The 22,009-nt window shown below is 41.7% G+C and overlaps 1 protein-coding gene across 4 annotated transcripts in view; it reads right to left on the bottom strand.

The window, feature by feature from the left end:
* Positions 1-22,009, bottom strand: part of LPP (LIM domain containing preferred translocation partner in lipoma) — a 347,896-nt gene that overhangs the window by 322,023 nt on the left and 3,864 nt on the right. The window contains exon 1 of one of the 4 annotated variants that reach the window (XM_056565453.1): positions 21,921-21,942. The exons of 2 other annotated variants lie outside the window; for them this stretch is intronic. The gene's annotated coding sequence lies outside the window, so the exon portion shown is untranslated. Of the gene's footprint in view, positions 1-2,750; positions 2,774-21,920; positions 21,943-22,009 lie in introns of those variants that run through there. One more of the 4 variants, XM_056565454.1, reaches the window with a different exon arrangement.

Consider the following 22,009-nt stretch of genomic DNA (forward strand, 5'->3'; position numbering starts at 1 on the left):
TGATAGGTACTCTTTAAGGCACAGCTATGAAGTTAGCATAGGAGCAGCACTCGCAGGTGAGTCTTTGACTGCTATCAGCACCCTTGGACTCGTTAATAATCGCAGTAATCAATGCCGATCACAGTATTTATTATGAATATGAAGGTGGCAGTGGGCTTATCGGACCTACGCAATGCAATCTTGTGGATCCAATGAGTACAAATGGCCATCAGAGGCATCTAACCCACCTCCAGTCTGAAGGATGGCCAATCAACCTGTGCAGCCTACAAAGCCAGGCTGCACAAAAGATTGTGAGAAAACTGATTAGTACTATGATATAACATAGCACTGAACAGTACATAGCAATCTAATAATTGCAATTAATAGTCCCTTTTTTTTTCTTCAATTCTCCCCCCCCCCCCAAAAAAAAATATAAAAATAAAAAGTTTTCTTGCTTCACTGTACATTTCATGGTAAAAGGAAAGTGATCATTGCAAAGTACAATTGTTCCTGCAAAAAAAAAAAAAAAAAAAAAAGCCCTCTGTGGAGATACGTCTCTTAAAACACAAAAGTGAAACCTGGCTGTGTCTTCAAGGCCAAATAAGTTAGGCTCGGTCCTTAGGGGACTATAAGAGCATAAAATAAAAATTCCCACCTAAAAATGCTATATAGATGGTAAATTAAGGCCAATAAATAAGCTTTCATGTGACTGTCAGGGAAACAAAAACCATTATAGAGCTTTGGACCCAGTCACAGGGTGAAATTTCAAAGCAGAATCCAGCAGAAACATTTCGCTCAGAACTTCCGATATTGCAGCGTCCTATTGCTTTTAATGGAATTCTGCTGTACCGTGCACATGGTAGAATTTTCAGAAGCAAAAATGTAAATTCCAGACTCCTCTGAAAGAATGGATAGGGGATAAGTTTTTCATCCCCTGGACTACTCCTTGAAATAAGTGTCCCTAAGTTTTTTGGGTTTTTTTTAGTAAAAAAAAAAAAAAAAGAATGAAACACACGCATCAAATTTAGGCAGCATCATGCCTACATTTTTGCAAACTGATACATTTTCAGCAGTTCTACTGCATTGTGGGCATTTATTTGTGCAGATTGGGTAATAGCGGAGTCGCTGTTATGATATAGACTGAAAAACACTGCATTAGATTTATTTACTTGACAGTGTGCATGTCCACGAGTCTAGACTACAGAATCTCCGGGCAGAAAATTTCTGAAACCGCTAGGACCGCACGGACACTGCAGTCTCCAATACACTGCAATGTGTTCGACGATATTTCCGCCTGAAGAAAGAGCAACGCCATTCTTCAGGCAGAAATTTTCAAGCAGATTTTCTGTTCTCAAATTCCGCTTCACAAATTCTTAAGTGTGAATTTGTGAACGGAAACCCATGCACTACACTATACATTTTAGCAAGCGGAATTTCCACCTGCAATTTCAAAGCGGAATTGCAGGCAGAAATTCCGTAGTCTGAACCTAGCCTAACAGTGATATTCTTGGGCATTCTTAGTTGCTGTTGTCTTACTCAATGCCACCAACTTATTGGATTACTTTATACCAATATTTTTGCACTATAATTTTGGCTCACACTGGCTCTGATTTAGTGTTGGGTTTTAATTAGGCTGCTTTCACACTATAAAATTCATCCGTTTTAAAGATCCATCTGATGTTTTGTTATGAAAACCCTGCAAATCTGCCGTTAAACGGCCGTTAGGAAATCCGTTATTAATAACGGACGTTATTTTGTGATGGAAGATGGTAACCGATGAAATAGTGCATGCACTATTTCTTCCGTTCATTCTCCCGTCACAAAATAAGTTGCCCATAGCAACCAATCAGCTCCCTTTTTTTCCCCATTTTTAACAAGGCCTCTGCAAAATGAAAGAAGCAATCTGATTGGTTGCTATGGGCAACTTTTCCTTTGCACAGGTTGTGACAAATCTCCCCCTTTGGGTTCACAATAGTAAATGAAGGCAAATGACTCATTTCACACCACTACCCCTTCCTACTACATGGCACACACATCATAAAGCATGCTATTTTGTGGTCACAAATTTTGCTAGAATTATGCCCCATAACCTACAGAAATAGACTCAACTCTGTTCATTAAAGAATGCCTGTCACCAAATAAAACTTTTAATAAAGTGATTCTTGTGTAATTAGCAGACACTTTCCCTTTCACTTGCTTTTAAAATTAACATAAATATGTTTAAAAATGAATAGAAAAAACAGCCACTAGGTGGCTCTGTTCTGTTCCCTGCCACAATTAACACAGAGAGTTTGGTCTCCTCCCGCCCTGGCAGAAGACCAAACTCAGGAAGTGCTTCTCTGCACTGAGCTTGATTGACAGCTGCACAGAGTCTCACTGAAATATGCACAGAGCTTGAGGTCTTCTATTCATCACAGCACTGCAACGATGTGAGAGCGGAAGTGGTCCCCCAGCAGGCTGCAGTGATTTCATGCCTGCTGGGAAACGCCCATTTTCTCCTGCTGGGAGATTGCACTATGTGAGCAAGTATAAAAAGGTATGATGCAGAGCTTTTTAAAGCTCTGAATTTTTTTTTTTTTAAGGGTGGGAGGAGTGTTAGGAGTAGTAAAGGAACATAGCCTGAGTTAGTTTAGTAAAGTTTATTACTTTTTTAAACCCATCTATCCATCAGAAGTCTTCTTAACCCAATGAACTAACACAATCTTAACATTCACAGGCACACACAGCATGTGCAGACCACAGAAGATGCAGTCCTGTCAGAATCTAAGTACCTGTTCAGTAGTTCATCAACAGCACTTTCCATCTTCTCACTAACAGGCATGAGGTTAGAAAGCATGACTAGGTTCACTTCTGACATCTTCCTGCTTCTGAGACGAGTAAATGGTGCAACACCTGCCAGCTCAGCCAATCACTGTGTCCTGTCATGGTCACCCTGGCACCGATCACTCATCTCAGAAGCAGGACGACGACTCAAGACCAGGGGACTGGACAGAGCTCAACGGAAGATACAAGGGACCAGGGCTAGCCAAGCACAGCTTTTTGTTCTATATTTCGTGGGCCACAGTGCCATAATAGTTTTTCAAGTGCCAGAATACCCCTTTAATGAAATGTGTCAGGGTTCCATTACAGGACCGGGAATTTTAACTTGCAATGTAATTTTTTCAGACAATTTTGGTGAAATCTGTGATGGAGGCTTTAATGCAGATGTAAAAAAAAAAAAAAAAAAAAAATGGAAACTGCTCTGGAAGGAGTACACCTTGGATGGAAGTTGTTATTTTTTTTTTTTTACCTTTTTGGTCTGAATGTAAGGTTATGTTCACACACTGTATTTTAAGGCTCCAAAAAAACAAAACCCTGTTCATTTCACAGGTAAAAAGTCAGATTTTCAGACTTTTTGGGGGTATTTGAAATGTTTTTGGAGGGGTTACAGCAAAGGCTAATATGCATTTTGCAAACCAGGCGTTTTTAAGCCCAAAACTATTCTCTTGTGCTTAACGCTACAGCTGTTACATTTATAGCACAACACTACATGGGAACTGCAATTTTACTATTAAGTTTAATAGGGAGAAAAACTTTCTGGATTTTGTCCTACAGTGGACAAAAGTACAAGTATTCTTGGTTTCTGGTGATAAGATATGTACACTTTGATTAACTGGTCTGATAGTCTAGTTAGAGGTTTTTCAAGATATATAACTCATTCTGCATCCCATCCCCGCTGTGTATCAGAAGCCCAGACCAGACCAATCTCCCCAGGTACATGTTTACCATCTTTCTCCTGTGAAGTATATTCCTGCCCTGTAGTTTACATGCTGCACTTCCACTCCCAGCATGCCTAGAAGCTCTGAAATCCCTAGACTCCCTGGACATGCCTCTTCATGGTTTATTTCAACCAAGTTATACTGCTTGTAGCTTAGTCCCCATACAAGGGAAGGGAAGTTTTTCTTATTAATCCCTTGCATATACTATGTATCTCTATACACCTATAGATCTCTGTATGTATACAGATATCTATCTCAGTGGTCTCCAAACTGTGGCCCTTCAGATGTTGCAAAATTACAACCTGAATCATGCCCGGCCAGCCAACAGTTTTGCAACATCTGGAGAACCACTGATCTATCTCAATGTTTCTTATTCTCTTAAATTGTATAACTACCTCAAAGTCACTACCATACTCCAGTTCGGTGGTGAACCTGCAGCAGAAAGGAGTTACTCTAAAGAAGATCAGCTTGTAAAGAACATGATGTAAAGGACGCTGAAGAAAAAAAAAAAAAAAAAAAACTCTGTAGACAGAAAAAATAGGGGTCTGGACATGGTAATTTTAAGTATTTTATATTTATTTAATTTTAGTTTTTTTTAAAGTAGTAAAACAAAATCTACATTAATTTGTTATCACTGTAATCATATTGACCCACACAATAAAGATAAAATGTAATTTTTACTGAAGATAAAGTGCAATGCATAAAAACTAAACCCCTTAAAATGTTAAAAAAAAAAAAAAAAAAATTGACAACTCCCTTCCCCCCCCCCCCTTGGTTTCACTGTGCACATTAAGGCTAGGTTTGCACTTTGTTTTTTAACACCTAAAAAAACGGCAACAAAAACGCCAGAAGAACTGCCACATCTTTATGCGTTTTGGCAGTTTGTTCTGGCGCTGTTACTGGTGGGTGGAAACAGCCCGTTCTATCCCCTGTGGCAGTTTTATCACTGTCCTTAGGGTACCACTTAGTGGGTCGGATGCTGAGTGCCCGGGTCCACAGAGTTTCAGGTGAGGAGGGATGTATAGCATCACTTTTCACCTCCGCCAGCCATATTGTATACAGGGGGGCATAGTGTACCCGTGTATACTATACAGGAGCCAGGAATCCTGTCACTATACAGACAGGACTCCCTGCTCCTATAGCCCCTTTCGGCGGTATACAGGATATACAGCTATCTATAGATATCTGTATATAGTGTATACAGAAGCCGACGTCCACTTACCTCCCTTGCTCCTGTACCGGCCAGGTCCTTGTAGCTCCGCCCCTAGTGATGACCTCATTGGGGGGGGGGGGCAGAGTACCAGACAGAAGCCAGGCTGGTAAGGGTGTGAGGCTCTGTTCACATTGTATAATGTGAACAGACCCTTCTAGAAGTCCTCCCAGAAAGAGACACTTAAGCTGTTGCTAAACTACAACTCCAAGCAGGCCCTGACAACCAAAGGCTGTCTGGGCATGCTGGGAGTTGTAGTTTTGCAACAAATGTAGGCTCTCTGTTTGGGAAGACACTGCATTATGGGTGTTCTCCCCAGTAGAGAGCGCCAAAAATGTCCTAATATGTGTTTCTTTTTTTCTTCTTGTTTCAAAGCCGTGTATGCAGAGTTTTACGGGGGATTCAGAGGACTACTGCGGATGATGAACTGGATTTTTTTCCTTTTAATAAAATGGTTAACGAGGGCTGTGGGGGAGTACTTTTTTTTAATAAAATAATTTTTCCAATGTGTCTTTTATTTTATTGAATTTTCAGGCTTAGTAGTGGAAGTTGTCTAATAGATGGAATCCATTACTAAGCCGGGCTTAGCTTTAGCCACATAAACAGCATGCGTTAACCCCCAATTATTACCCCGGTACCCACCGCCACAGGGGTGCCGGGAAGAGCCGGTACCAAAAGGCCCGTAGTGTCAAAAATGGCGCTCCTTGGTCTAGGCGGTAACAGGCCGGCATTATTTAGGCTGGGGAGGGCCAGTAAAATTGGTCCTCGTCCACCCTGGTAACATCAGGCTGCTGCTGCTTGGTTGGTATCACACATTGGAAAAATTCATTTTAAAAAACACTCCCCCACAGCCCTCGTTAACCATTTTATTAAAAGGAAAAAAAATCCAGTTCATCCGCAGTAGTCCTCCGAATCTGTAGTAATCCTGTGCATACATGGATCTGAAATGAGAAAAAAAAATGCATATATACGATATATTTCTTAGTACATTTTTGGCGCTGTCTGCTGGGGAGAGCGCCCATACTGCAATGTCTTCCCAAACAGGGAGCTTCCAACTGTTGCAAAACTACAACTGCAAGCATGCCTAGACAGCCTTTGGCTGTACAGGCATGCTGGGAGTTGTAGTTTAGCAACAGCTGGGGTCTCCCTATCTGGGAAGACACTGCCAGAAGGGTCTGTTCACATTATACAAAACATACAATGTCTACAGAGCCTCACACTTACCAGCCTGGCTCCCGTCTGAAGCTCTGCCCCCTAATTACATCATCACTAGGGGCGGAGCTACACAGACCGGACTGGAGGGAAGTAAGCGGACTTCGTCTTCTGTACACACTATATAAAGCTATCTGGCTGGTGCATAGCGCTCAGCAAGGGGTAAAGTGAGCCAGCAAGGTGTATGCTGTATACACATTGCAGGCTCACTGTAAGTTCTTGCTGAGCAGTAGATATAGGACATACCTACTGCACAGCATCAGCAGTTTTCTCGGCTCTGTAGCTGTGAGCACATTAACTTCAGGACGATCGCATCAGGTGACAGGAGGAGTGACATCCGCTGTGATCTGTCCCTTACTGCAGGTACTAATACTCCGCTGTGGTCCTCCAATATTATGTATAGATGCGGGCGGACGCTCTTCTACTTAAAAAATGTAAAAAATAAAGTGAAAAAAAAACACACACACTACATTATTAGTATTATCAGCTACATTTTTAGTGCCCTACCTGCCCACATAAATTGATCCCCGTTTTAAAATTAATTGAAAATTTTTCAATCACTACTGTATCTTAATAATTATTTTTTTTTTAATGGTACCCTACGAAATTTTAAATAAAATAAGGTATCTCCATCACTTTTTTGGGATCGGTAAAGTCAAAAGAGAATAAAAAATGCCTGCAAAAACGCCAAAGTTAAAACCCACATGGCGTTTGTCTTGGCGTTTTTTCACTCCCATAGACTTCTATGGGAGCAAAAGGATAAAAAAAAAAAAAAACACCAAACTGAAAAACGCCAAGTTAACTATTGACTTGCAGGCCGCAGAATGGGCGTGTTTATTGGCATTTTTAAGTGGAAACCTAGCCTCAGGGTAAAATGAGAGGTGACCTTACAAAGAACACTTGGCCACAAATTTAGAAGGAAAGACATAGCTGCACATCAACATATACGATGATCTATTGCTTTTCAGCACTTTTTCAACAACTAACATGAGTATACATTTTGATCAAACATTATGGGGGAGATTTATTAAAGCCTGTCTAGAGGAAAAGTTGCTGAGTTGCCCATAGCAACCAGATTGCTTCTTTCATTTTTGAAAAGGCCTCTAAAAAATGAAAGCAGCGATCTGATTGGTTGCCATGGGCAACTCAGCAACTTTTCCTCTGGACAGGTTGTGACAAATCTCCCCCTTATAAGCCTACTTGCTACTTTCTGGCCATGTGGGTCCCTATCTCCAATGGCGTGGCGTGTTGCTGAGGAATCTGTTCACAATGATGTGATCTGATGGCACTGCACATGCACGAGAGAGTGCTCACAGTGCCTAGCTGGTGAAGCGCCATACCCTGCTGCAGCCAGAAGTGGAGGGGAGCAGTACCTCTTCGGAAATGCTAGAAAAACAGTCGGGCGATATCGGATAACAGATTCTATAAGGTAGGGTATTAAGAAAAATGATGTCTTCCACTTCATATGACTGTGCTTGGGGCAGATTCCCCTGCACAACCCCTTTAACAAGTTTAATCTCACAGATGGAATAAAGTTTGGAAACAAAATCTGGAGTGAATTGCCCACAACAACCAATCACAGCTCAGTTTTCCCTTTACCAATGTTCGTTAAGATAGAAAAGATGAGCTGTGATTGGTTGTTATGGGCAACAGTTGTTTTTTGTTTTATTTATTCCGACACCCTCCCCCTCTATCACTCTGTACTAACCTGGAACTAAGAAAGAGGGGTTGAGGCTCAAATCTGCAGATCACTATTTTCTAATACAGATAGTCATGGCGTGTTAGGAGTACATTTACGAGTCCAAAGTGTTAGGCACAGCTCACTCGTACGCCCTTTCTGCGTCTCGGACGAGACTGAACCACAACTCGTATGATTATGAAAAATAGTATGACTAAGGCCGCAGATTGTGGCTGAAACGCGTCACCTACCTGTCATCATGTCGTGTTACTGCTGAATAAATTATTTCGTATTGCTTGGAACCTGCGCTGGACATCTCTTCATTTTTCATACATTTACGAGTATACACTGCCAACTCCATGCAAAGAAATCCACAGGTAAATCCTCAGCGTTAATAAAGGGGTACTCCGCTGCTCATCGTTTGGAACAAACTGTTCCTAACACTGGAGCCAGGAGGTCGTGAAGTTCTAGCCCCACTCCCTCATGACGTCACACCCTGCCCCCTCAATGCAAGTCTATGGGAGGGGGGCGTCACAAATGTCACACCCCCTCCCATAGACTTGCATTGAGGGGGCAGAGCATGACGTCATGTGGGGGTGGGGCTATGATGTCACAAGCTCCCAGCGCCAGCTCCAGCATTTGGAACAGTTGGTTCCTAACGCTTAGCAGTGTTTAAAGAATAAAGGGAATAAAGATGCACATGTGAGAAATCTGCAGTGTATACTCTACGTATGAAATACCCCTAGTCAGGAAATCATAGGACTTTGAAGTGCATCTGTCACATAGTTTATGCATATGAACCAGCTGACACAGTAAAGACGATTGTAGGTTACAGTGTACCTGTCAGATGCCACAAAAAAAATAAAAATGAATGTTACTCAGTACCTAATCCTGATCATGTACATCTAATTCATATGCGTCTATTGCCAATGTTTATTAGAAAAAAAACCTCTTTTCATTAGCTTACAGTGTTAGAAATCCTCTCAGAGGAAGGGGGGTGTCCCTCCTTGTGGTGGTGGGAGGTGATTGGTGTGCCTGATCATGTAGCCTTGTTCATGAGTCATCTCTTGTCCATGACTTATAGACAAGCCTGATACTGCTCCAGGACTGGTTAGTGTCCCAGTAAGTATGGGGACCCCTAGTGCTGGGATTTTCAGGAGCAGTTTTCTTAACTAGAAGAAAACTTTTAACAGCCATATTACAAAAGGCTTTTAATTTTCAACAGTAACAACATATAAAAAGGTTTTTGAATCTGACAGTGCCCATTTAAGCCCCATACATGCAACATGAATAGGAATTGCAGAGCACGCACAGCATGTCTGGTAGTCCAATTCCCTCACTGTATGCATGTGCTATTTCTAGTCATGGCTTCCCACGCTAGGCAGGCCCTATGTGAAAGAGGGAGCATGCATGTCGTCACAGGGTAGAGGCGCTATGGCTCAGGGCAGAACGCTTTCTCTTTGACACGGAAAATGTCACAGCAGTGTTGAATTTTCTGCCTTCACAAAGCTTTGAGGCATGAACCAGTATGTACACCTGATTTGAAGGTAGTTTACAGAAGACTACTTAGTTATCAAGTGTATCTCATTGTTCATTTGATCTATGTCAATGCTGAACCAGCACCTGGTAATACATTTTACGCAGAAAGAATGATCCTAACTACTGTCATCATTGTCACCTGAAAATTCCTCCTCGTGATAAGTGTCATCCTGCATGTCAACTAAAACCAACTGAGGAGATAAAAAAAAATGCCCATGAAGCATGTACCACTAAAATTAGAACAAAACTACCACAAATAATATAAAAGTCAAACATACTGGGAAGGAAAGGCATGTGGGCTGAACACAACCAGATGTTCACAGATATACCAGCTAAAGCGCTTTATATTTTTAACCAGCTGCATTTTGTAAGAACTGGAGAAGTAAAACGGAAGTTGTTCACTGATTCAGAGAGGTCAGCCTGGAACATAGCAGAGCCAGCGTAACAATCCAACACCAAATGAGGAAAAGGAGAGAAAAAAGGAGTGGAAGCACAACAAAAAAATGACATTAGTTAAGCAAAATGCTTCATACATCACTAAAATAGGGGACAGTTTCACAATACGCTTCACAGAGCAGGCTTAAGCCGCAATCACACTGATGCTCCATCACGATATAGGCCAGAAGCTGCACATTAGTTCTGATCACCCCAGTACAAAACCCCATCTACGTGCTGTATATTGAAGAATTTTACATTGGATTAAACCCATTGAGAAGTTAAGTGTGAAATCCACATGTAGCACACGGGTACATGCTGAATGTAGTGTAGCTAAAGGCAAACATAAGATTGTGGCTCAATGAGGTCATGGACCAACATGAGTAATGTCTCTTTATCATGTAATTATAATGTAATAATGGAAGTAACTTATGAATAAAGAAGATCACAATATGAACACAACAAGAAACATGATATTCTTACATGGATGGAAAACGTTCTATATGGCAGATGAACAACTAACAATATCACAAACACAAGGTTTATGTCAGGTCAATAAACTTCATTGCCCTTACAGAGAGAACATGAGATTAGGCCCAATTCTCTTTGGGTGTCCAAGCAGGAGCAAATTATTTATAGGCCATTATTTGTGAGATGCTGTGGAAAAGTTTGTGTTGAGACACACAATGCCTTACATTTCTCAAGATGCCTATTAGTACATTATTAGTATCCAGGGATTTCACTGGAAGACATGGGCCTCTCATGACCGCGCTGTTTTCAAAGCAGGTATTCCCTTACGCCTGGCTTACCAGTGCTTGGTTAAGTTTTACCATTCAAGTTGCAACCAAACCAAGTACATAGTACATTAACCCCATCCCGACCCATGACACACACTATCAGCAGCTGACACCTGCCGGTAATGACGAACTTCGGCAAACTTGCTAAGGTCCGTCATTTAACTGGTTAAATGCCGTGCTCTATACAGATCACGGCATTTAAACACTAAAAGCCGCTATACCCTGGTGTCTAGTGGTCCCATAGCCCTCCCCCCCCCGAGCAATGTATCGCGGGGGAGCTATAGGTTGCTAGGGAAGTCCGAGGTCTTACCTGCTCCTTGGTGTCTTCCCTGGCTCTGAGATTGCTTAGGGCTCACTTAGGCCTTGGCAATCGAGCACAGATTTCATAGATGAATGTAATGCAATAGCATTACATTGATCTATGAAAGCCATCTGGTGTTTGCTTATGAAAGGCACCGAGGGGTGGGCCAAAAAATGTGACAAAAAAAAAATTTTTTTTTTAATAAATATGGGTCAGATTTACCATATTTTGAACTCCCAAAAAATGATTGCCCAACAAAATTGTGCAATTCCATATTTTTTTCAATTTTGCTATGGCTTTGTAATACATTGTATAATAAAAAAAAAAAAAAAAAAAAAGTGATTCAATGGAATGTCCAAATTGTCACGCAGAAAATAAGTCCTAATACAACTGTCAGTCAAAAAAAAAAAAAAAAAAAAAACACGTTATGGGTCTTAGAATTTAAGGAGGAAATAAACATGAGCCAGAAATCAAAATTTGCTGGGTCATGAAGGGATTAAAGAGCGGTAACATTTCCCTTCGAGAAAATAAACATTTCTGGAGGCTTTCTACTCTATACATTGAGGCTTGTGCAGCCTAGAATGAAAATTCAATAGTGTAGCAAATGGTCAGGTGTATTCAGAAACTGTCGTTGCGGTATGGTTAAAGGGAATGTGGCATCAGAAAATTGCCTATTGTTTAAATCAAGTTTTTATGTTGAACAGTTTTTTTTCAACAATTGTTGGCTTTTTTCCCCCCATTTCTTCCAGTTTTAGTTTTCAGTCTGACCACTAAGCCTAATAATAGGCTGGCACTTCCTGTTGAGTAGCGATCAATACTTCGCATTCTTCTAACTACCGAAACAGGCAGGATTACAGTAAAAGTTAACACAAAATTAAGGGCAGATAACACAGGATCCACCATAGATGAAAGTCAATCTCCCCCTCCTTGCACAAAGACTTCTGTATAAAAGTCACAAAGCATATTTAGAAAACTCTCCAAAACAAGTCAATAGAATCCCCTATCATGTTCTGTGCACAGATCTGTTGGGGGCTCAAAATCAGCTGCCGACTTATCTGCGCTCAGATCTGCACAGGCCCAATTTAATCCAGTGGCCTGATCAGAGTCACCTAATGACTTCACTTAAGTCATTTTCTGACTTACCAACTTTTGGCTTGGACTTGAAAAATCTGCCGTGTTTTTCTGTCTAAGACAAAACTCTAATGACTCGAACAGCCAGTAGGTGACTCTGTACAGGTCATTACATTGAATGGGGTCCAATCCGTTCCAAGCATTGATATGCCAGCAGAAGATTTTAGGATTCTCCGCACGGATTTGTACCACAGGGCACCAAACATGATGTGAATGATCCCTAACAATGTACCAATTAAGAAAATGTGAAATCTTTAGTGTACATTATTTAATTTTTTTTTTTTTTTTTTTTTATAATCCCCTGTGTCCGGGCTGCAAAAAGTAACAAAACAAACTTTAACTCACCTTCCGATATTCCCCCGTTATAGGCGTCACGGTCCTCCGGTGATGGGTTTCTTCCTGCTTCCGGTGGACGGTGACTCCTACTGCTCTCAGTGTATTGCTGGCTGTAGCGATGTCCCGCCTCGGCCGGTGATAGGCTGAGGGCACTGTCATGTAAGGAGCCCAGGCAGCAGGGAGAAGGCGGGGCCTTAGCTCCTTACATGACAGTGCATTCAGCCTATCACCGACTGAGGTGGGACATGGGAGGTGGGTGATACGCTGAGCGGAGTAAGAGTCACAGTCCCCAGGAAGAAGCCCATCACCGGAGTACCGAGACGCATAACGGTGCAACAGGGGAATGTCGGAAGTTGAGTTACAGTTTGTTTTGTTACTTTTTGCAGCCGGGGCACAGGGGAATATAAAAATGTGAACTACAGATCTCCTTTAAAATAAAAAATATACAGCAGCAAAGCAACTGCAGAGCCATGAGTGTCAAGTTTGTCTGACTCCCTAGTAAGTTCTCCATCCTTCCCAATACAGGCTCCATTGGAAGGGAATGTACATAGAAATATAATGGATTAAAGCTTTGTAAGTATGCAGAGGCACAATTGTTTTTTCCCCTATATGAAATCAGAGATATTCAGAGGTAGAATACAGAACCCTTTCACCCCCTAAACATTTTATTTTCTTCATATACAGAGAGAGCACTATATACCCTGTGATGCATTACCATACAATATTCAGGAAAGGTCTTAAATGTAGCGCTCTATACAATACGACTTCTCCGGGACATTGCTGAAGGGGTATAACAAAAGGGAATGATTAGATTCCTTTCTGACAAATGGCTATACAGCTGAGACAAAAGGTTTCCTGAAGAAAGAAATCAAGATTTCCTTTACACATTGGTACAGAACATAGCTGTCACATCACCTTTTAGAACTATTTATCCTGACAAAATAAGATGCCCTAATGTTCCAGACCAGGTAGTGACAGATGCGGCGATAGTTCTGATACATTGGGTCTTGTTTTATCAGTCTCCTCTTACTCCACTCGATGCTTTCACAGTCCTGTCTAAAAACGGATAAGCATGCTTATTTAGATAAGGCCTACCTTCACGGGAAATAATTTGGAGATAGCAGAAAGCACAAGACAGGAGACAAGGAAGTTGGTGAAGACAAGTTTACAGTTCTAGGATAGCATACTTTCTGCATCCAGATTCACTTATAAAAGAACTGAACCGAAGTATGCGCCACAGAACATGGACATATGTAAAGGATTGAGACATCACATGTGTTGCAACATAAAAATTCTTCTTTCATGTAAAAAGAAAAAAAAAAATGGTAAGAATGCTGCGATCCAATATAAAGAAAAACAAATTCCTCAAACACAGAGCTCTCCTATTGGCAGCCGCCAACCAGATGCACCAGGAGCCTCCAGGAACCTTCACAGGCTCTTCTGCAATGCATTAATGGGAACCAGAGCACAACAGCATGCTAGGAAATTCCTTCCATCTGCCAGCTGCCGAAGAATCAACATTTTTGGATTACAGGAATATATAAAGTACTGTCTAAAATAGCAATAATAAAGAAATAACCTAGCACAAGAATACTGTCACACATGGCATATTTTAAGGAGTACACCGGCAGAAAACCTTTTTTTTTTGTTTTTTGTTGTTTTTAAATCAACTGGTGCCAGAAAGTTAAACAGATTTGTAAATTACCTCTATTAAAAAATCTTAAGCCGAATACCGAATAGCCGAATGCTGAATACTACAGAGGAAATTATTTTCTTTTTGGAGCACAGAGCTCTCTGCTGAATACCGAGCACAATGCTCTCTGCAGAGTAGCAGAAAATCCCCATAGTAGGAGAAAATCCCCACAATGCTCTCTGCAGAGTAGGAGAAAATCCCCCTATCGGATCGCCGCGGCAGCGCTGCGGGCGATCCGATCATCTATTTTAGTGACCGCAGCGCTGCAGATGTCGTGATCTGTATTGATCACGGCATCTGAGGGGTTAATGGCGGACATCTGGTCGCTAGTTTCTATCAGCAGCCAGGACCTACCGCGCATGACCAGAGCATCGCTCCGATGCTCGCGGTTATATATAGGACGTAAATGTACGTCCTGGTGCGTTCAGTACTGCCTCACCAAGACGAACAATTATGTTCTGCGTCGTTAAGGGGTTTCGAACCATATGGTTCTTAGTCCATAGTTCTTAGTCTGTTTGCCACTGGCATCCTTTTATACTGCTAGTTAGAGCTGGGCGGTATGACCAAATACGTGTATCACAGTATTTTTGTAACTTATGGTGGTTCCACGGTATATACCGGTATTTCTTTCACCCCCACCACCTCAAATCATGTGACCCGCAAGCGCTCTTCTGCTTCCCCCCCCAAAAAAAATCATGTTACCCGCCAGCGCTGTTCTGCTCCCCCCACCAAATCATGTTACCCGCCAGCACTGTTCTGCTCCCCCCCCAATTTTTTATCAGCCCGGCTGGGTACTAGTCACATGTCACCCGCAAGCACTGCCCTCCTCCTCTTTGTTGGGGGCCACCGGCGCTGGAACTCTATACTGTACGCCAGTGGTCTCCAACCTGCGGACCTCCAGCTGTTGCAAAACTACAACTCCCAGCATGCCCGGACAGCCGTTGGCGGGTGAGACATGCGAGTAGTACCTTGCTGGGCTGATAATTAATTGGGGGGGGGGGGGGGAGCAGAACAGCGCTGGCGGGTAACATGATTTGGTGGGGGGAGCAGAACAGCGCTCACAGGTAACATGAGTTGGTGGGGGGGGGGGGGCGCAGTAGAACAGTGCTGGTGGGTCACATAGGATTAGTTCCCCGATGTGGGGACAGCGCTGCGCTGATAATTCATTCCCAAGGGGGAGGGGCCAAACCGGTATTGTGGTATGGGAAAAATTCATATCGTGCAGCTCAAAAATTTCGGTATTCGGTATGAGCCGGTATACCGCCCAGCCCTACTGCTAGTGCAAGGTGAAATTAACTCTCACACGTCTGGATGAGGGAACGCCAAGGTGACAGCTCCAGCCTTTCCATCATGGGCATTGAAAGAGTGTCCTGTCCCCTAAGAGGGGGAGATTGGCAACATAAAGTTCTAATGAGAGCTTTCTGGATTTTGAGATTACAATCCCGCTATCCATTGGGATTAAATTATTGTCATCACTTGAAATATATTTACTAACAGTATTGGTTATATAATATTTTAAGACACCAATATTATTAACAAATGCCCCCAGTATATCTTGATGTCCCCATTTACATCAGCCACTGTAGCAATGTATACCATCATTATTTGGCTACCATTATAAGGAGCAAACTTCTTCTTGTTATAAGTAAAATTGTAATTAAAAGTTATTAAGTAATACCATCAAGGGCCAACAAGCTTTAAGTAAAACTATTCAGGCTGATATATATTTGTGGTTGTTGGAGGAAGCGCTGCTGCACATATCTATAGTGTGACAGTGTTCACACCACAACACACAAAATAATAATACTAACAAAATAAAATAAGATTAAAACAGAATATTTAAAATAGACAGACAGAGGACACAATGTGATACATATATATTATCAAAAAAGAACAAGTATTCAAAATATTGATGTTTACCCATTTCCGTTTATTCAGTGTCTATTTTCCTTTTTACATTTTACCTCTGTTTTTTATTGTTCCTTTTTTCACGTGTACATATATTTATGCTAAATTTTGCAAGATAGAATTTGAGAAATTTTTGATGTCCCGTACCGTGAATAATGGGTGATATGATAGCATAAAGGTATCTGATACTTATCGGTTTACAAAATTGGATATATGCTAGCATAATGTGTATATATGCTTTATATCTGTGCGTTTTTCATACACAAATTATGGTTGTAGATGTTCACACTTTTCGACTGGTGTTGTGTTTTCTTATATACGCAATATGCTACAGAGACAATATAAAACTGCACACCCAAAAGATTGGTTGCATATGTACCCACATTATGTTAGAATGAGATGAACACAAAGGCCCAGATTTATCAAAGAATGTCTACGGTAGAGCTATTTTCCCACATTTATTTGGGTGATGGTTTTGACTAGCGTGCATCTTATTTATCAAGACGGTGCAGCAGGAGGATGAATTTTGCGCAGCTCTGCTGTGGTGGGAAAAGCTCTACCACATACACTTTTTCTAGACACTTGTGAGGGAGGGAAGTTGGCAGGTTAGGTGTTTTTACTTACTTTCACAGAGCTGCCTGGACATTTTTACTTGCATTTTAGACGCTACAATCAAATTTGATTGCGGTGTCTAAGGGGTTAAAGCCGGGCATCACCGTGATCGCAGATAGCTACCAGGACCACCCAGCTATAACCCCCGCTCCTGAGCACGTGTCATAGAAGGGGAGTGGGACGCTGTTGTCCACAAGTAGTTAAAGGTTGAAATGTAGAAATCATTCTCACGCCTACTGGTAGGTAGTGTAGCTTTGCGCCTAAAAAAGTACCTTTGCACACAAAATAGCGACTTGACAAAAGTTGCAAATGATAAATATGTGACCACTGCATGGTCAAAAAGAAAAAGTTCTACGGGTAGGCAAAAAGAGTAAAACTGTCTATATCAAAAGGTGCATAAAAGTCTCAAAATATGCTGCGTGCGCCTGGTGTTCCCTCATCCAGACATGTGAGTTCATTTCACCTTGTACTAGCAGTATAAAAGGATGCCAGTGACAAACAGTTGTGTCATGAACCATATGTTCGAAACAAGTCTGCGTTTCTGCTATGCTTTTATAACCACCTCAATATGGTTTTCATTTTTTGCTTCACCTTTTAAATATGTGAAATACATTTTGGACTTTTTATTCTATTTTTGTGGGAGCTGGAACCTATTATTTTTCTAAGGATCTGTTCATACCAAGCATACGGTTTGGATTTTTTCTGTGCTTCCCAAAAGACACTTGAAATTCCTCTACCTAAAGAATCTACAGGGTGGTGAGCTGGTCTGCCTTTGTTCTCAATTTTGTATACACCGTAATAGTACCCACTTTGCATCCCCATTAAGTTGTTAGGCCCCCTCTGTGCCCCCAAATATAGCTGTAGGCACCCAAACTGCCTCCATATATAGTTGTCGGCCACCATACTGTCCCGCTTTGATACTCCTCTGGTCCGGGGACCTATTTCTATGCCTCATAGCAGTAGGTCCCCGGTCTGCAGGGGCAGTGGAGCAACAAAGCTGATGGTAGTTACTGCCCACAGCAGCCCAGTGCCCGCGCTTCCCCTTTGCTGTCCTCCTGCTCCGCTTCCCAGTGCAGTGACGTCAGCCTACCATTTTTTTTCAAAGTGGTGCAGACAGTAGCTGCAATTACTGTTTTTTTTTCAAGTACCCCCTGGAGAACTGCTAAGTAGCCCTGGGGGTACTTGTACCCGAGGTTGAGAACCACTGATTTAGGGTCTATTTACACACACAGTATTCTGTGCAGATTTGATGCGCAGGATTTTAAGCTGTATTCAGTTTACATTAAAATCTGCAGCAGAAAATCCTGCGCATCAAATCTGCACAGAATACTGTACGTGTGACTAGATCATTAAGCAAGGAAATTTTCCTCAGAGTGCACTTACCCTAAGTACAGCAGGGTTATTAAGGGCTCATTCAACTGGCAAAATTGCTGAGTGGAAGGCAGCAGAAAAAATCCACTCAAATACCAATGCAGCAGGCTCTCATTATTTTCAATGGGATCTTGTTGCACTGTGCGCATGTAGAAATTCTATGGAGGAAATTTAGGACTTTTCTGAAAGAACAAACATGTTCATTCCATCAGTGAAGTCTGCTCGAACATGCATTTATGTCCAAGCAGTCCTGGCGCTGACTGATCCGACAATGCTGTGCACAGAATGTCCACCTAGAACTTTTCTGGGCAGATAAGCTGCGGTGTGAAATGGCCCTAACTGGTTAAAAAGGTTATTACCATCTAGGACATTTATGGAATATCTATGTGTCTACCAGAGGTGGCAGCCAAAAGCAGCCAAGTGCTTAAAGTAATTTTTATGATCATTATTTATAAAGCGCACCCAGATTCAGCTGTACACTTAAATTATTGACTTTAATGCAAGTTACATAACTAGTGTAGCACTTATCCAGCTGGGATTTTAAATGTTGACGGGAACATTTTTGCGGCAAATTTACGCAGCAGAAAACCTGCCTCAGACCCCATTGAAGTTGATTGTGAGATACCAAAGGGAAATGCACACAGGACAGTTCTGCAGAAGTTAATGTTTTACAGAAACATGCCAAAAAGTTTGGTTTTGAAGTAAAGAATATTTTTTAATGCTGTGTAGAAGAAAACGAATGATACACGAAAGGAGCAAACCTCAAATCCAAGCTATCTACTGAACAATTTCTTGCCCAAGGTGGTAAAACATGGAATTAGACTTCAATTCACACTATTCATTTCAGTAATGTTCCTTTTACATGATGAAAACATCAGGAACACTTGGCGATGAACACTGGGGCCATCCTATATTCACAACCATGTAACCTACTGAGCCAGGAACAGCTGGGAACAGTAACATAAGCATCCTCATGTATACTGAAGAGAGTCGACTACATCTTCTCTCATATGGACATACAAGGAATTCAGAAACTTCATGGATAACAAATAAATGTCACAGCACAATACCCTAAACATTACAGTACTATGTAGAGTAGCAGATTTTCCCTAAGCCGCATATACAACGCCCTTCGCCAATTCATTATAGTAGATGTTTAGCAAATGTACTAGTTATAGAAAGAGAGCCTACCCCCCTCTAAATAGGCTTTGTTTACATAAGCGTTGGAGGTTCTTTTAGGGGCTTCTGTCACACATTTCACCATAAAACCCCGACCGCTTCATATGCATCGCTATTTAGTATGGTAAAATGCCAGGCACCATAATGAAAACCAAAGAATATATTCACACAGAAGAATTTCCGCACATAAACACCAATCCTGTTACCGCATTCATTCGGGTGGTGTCTGCCTTGTGCGGATTCAGCATGCTGAAGTGTGAATGGGAGTGCGGAATCCCATTGAAGTCTATGTGGCTTTAATTTGATGTGGAATCAGCACGGAAATCTGCCAAGTTAATATATCCTAACAGACTATTAAAGTTAATAGAGTGGAACAGGAATCATCGGTGTATGGCTCTGCCGATATTTTTATTGTTCTCCCCCATACACATTGGGTAGTCAGCTGGTCATACTGTCCCGCTTTGATACTCCTCTGGTCCGGGGACCTATTTCTATGCCTCATAGCAGTAGGTCCCCGGTCTGCAGGGGCAGTGGAGCAACAAAGCTGATGGTAGTTACTGCCCACAGCAGCCCAGTGCCCGCGCTTCCCCTTTGCTGTCCTCCTGCTCCGCTTCCCAGTGCAGTGACGTCAGCCTACCATTTTTTTTCAAAGTGGTGCAGACAGTAGCTGCAATTACTGTTTTTTTTTCAAGTACCCCCTGGAGAACTGCTAAGTAGCCCTGGGGGTACTTGTACCCGAGGTTGAGAACCACTGATTTAGGGTCTATTTACACACACAGTATTCTGTGCAGATTTGATGCGCAGGATTTTAAGCTGTATTCAGTTTACATTAAAATCTGCAGCAGAAAATCCTGCGCATCAAATCTGCACAGAATACTGTACGTGTGACTAGATCATTAAGCAAGGAAATTTTCCTCAGAGTGCACTTACCCTAAGTACAGCAGGGTTATTAAGGGCTCATTCAACTGGCAAAATTGCTGAGTGGAAGGCAGCAGAAAAAATCCACTCAAATACCAATGCAGCAGGCTCTCATTATTTTCAATGGGATCTTGTTGCACTGTGCGCATGTAGAAATTCTATGGAGGAAATTTAGGACTTTTCTGAAAGAACAAACATGTTCATTCCATCAGTGAAGTCTGCTCGAACATGCATTTATGTCCAAGCAGTCCTGGCGCTGACTGATCCGACAATGCTGTGCACAGAATGTCCACCTAGAACTTTTCTGGGCAGATAAGCTGCGGTGTGAAATGGCCCTAACTGGTTAAAAAGGTTATTACCATCTAGGACATTTATGGAATATCTATGTGTCTACCAGAGGTGGCAGCCAAAAGCAGCCAAGTGCTTAAAGTAATTTTTATGATCATTATTTATAAAGCGCACCCAGATTCAGCTGTACACTTAAATTATTGACTTTAATGCAAGTTACATAACTAGTGTAGCACTTATCCAGCTGGGATTTTAAATGTTGACGGGAACATTTTTGCGGCAAATTTACGCAGCAGAAAACCTGCCTCAGACCCCATTGAAGTTGATTGTGAGATACCAAAGGGAAATGCACACAGGACAGTTCTGCAGAAGTTAATGTTTTACAGAAACATGCCAAAAAGTTTGGTTTTGAAGTAAAGAATATTTTTTAATGCTGTGTAGAAGAAAACGAATGATACACGAAAGGAGCAAACCTCAAATCCAAGCTATCTACTGAACAATTTCTTGCCCAAGGTGGTAAAACATGGAATTAGACTTCAATTCACACTATTCATTTCAGTAATGTTCCTTTTACATGATGAAAACATCAGGAACACTTGGCGATGAACACTGGGGCCATCCTATATTCACAACCATGTAACCTACTGAGCCAGGAACAGCTGGGAACAGTAACATAAGCATCCTCATGTATACTGAAGAGAGTCGACTACATCTTCTCTCATATGGACATACAAGGAATTCAGAAACTTCATGGATAACAAATAAATGTCACAGCACAATACCCTAAACATTACAGTACTATGTAGAGTAGCAGATTTTCCCTAAGCCGCATATACAACGCCCTTCGCCAATTCATTATAGTAGATGTTTAGCAAATGTACTAGTTATAGAAAGAGAGCCTACCCCCCTCTAAATAGGCTTTGTTTACATAAGCGTTGGAGGTTCTTTTAGGGGCTTCTGTCACACATTTCACCATAAAACCCCGACCGCTTCATATGCATCGCTATTTAGTATGGTAAAATGCCAGGCACCATAATGAAAACCAAAGAATATATTCACACAGAAGAATTTCCGCACATAAACACCAATCCTGTTACCGCATTCATTCGGGTGGTGTCTGCCTTGTGCGGATTCAGCATGCTGAAGTGTGAATGGGAGTGCGGAATCCCATTGAAGTCTATGTGGCTTTAATTTGATGTGGAATCAGCACGGAAATCTGCCAAGTTAATATATCCTAACAGACTATTAAAGTTAATAGAGTGGAACAGGAATCATCGGTGTATGGCTCTGCCGATATTTTTATTGTTCTCCCCCATACACATTGGGTAGTCAGCTGGTCTGGCTGACTTTTCACTAATGCGTAGGGAAACCTCCTGACTCTCCTTCACAAACAATGTCAGGGTGGGGAAAGACTGGGCATGTTGAATTTTAGTAAATGTTTGCGTGTATGAAGAGAAAGCTGACGGTCAAACAAACATTCAGGTATTGAAAACATAAGTAGCTTAATGGGGTTGTAAAAGGGACAAAAACATTTTATATAGGGCCCCTGGTGCTGTCAAACTAATGGATACTCACCTGCCCTGGGTCCAATCTTTCAGCTTGCAATGACTCTAGAGGAAATGCCCGTTTAGCCAATCACTGCAGCAGGGGGATCAGGGCAGGTG

This window comes from Hyla sarda, chromosome 3, assembly GCF_029499605.1.
Source record: "Hyla sarda isolate aHylSar1 chromosome 3, aHylSar1.hap1, whole genome shotgun sequence".
NCBI classification, from domain to species: Eukaryota; Metazoa; Chordata; class Amphibia; order Anura; family Hylidae; genus Hyla; species Hyla sarda.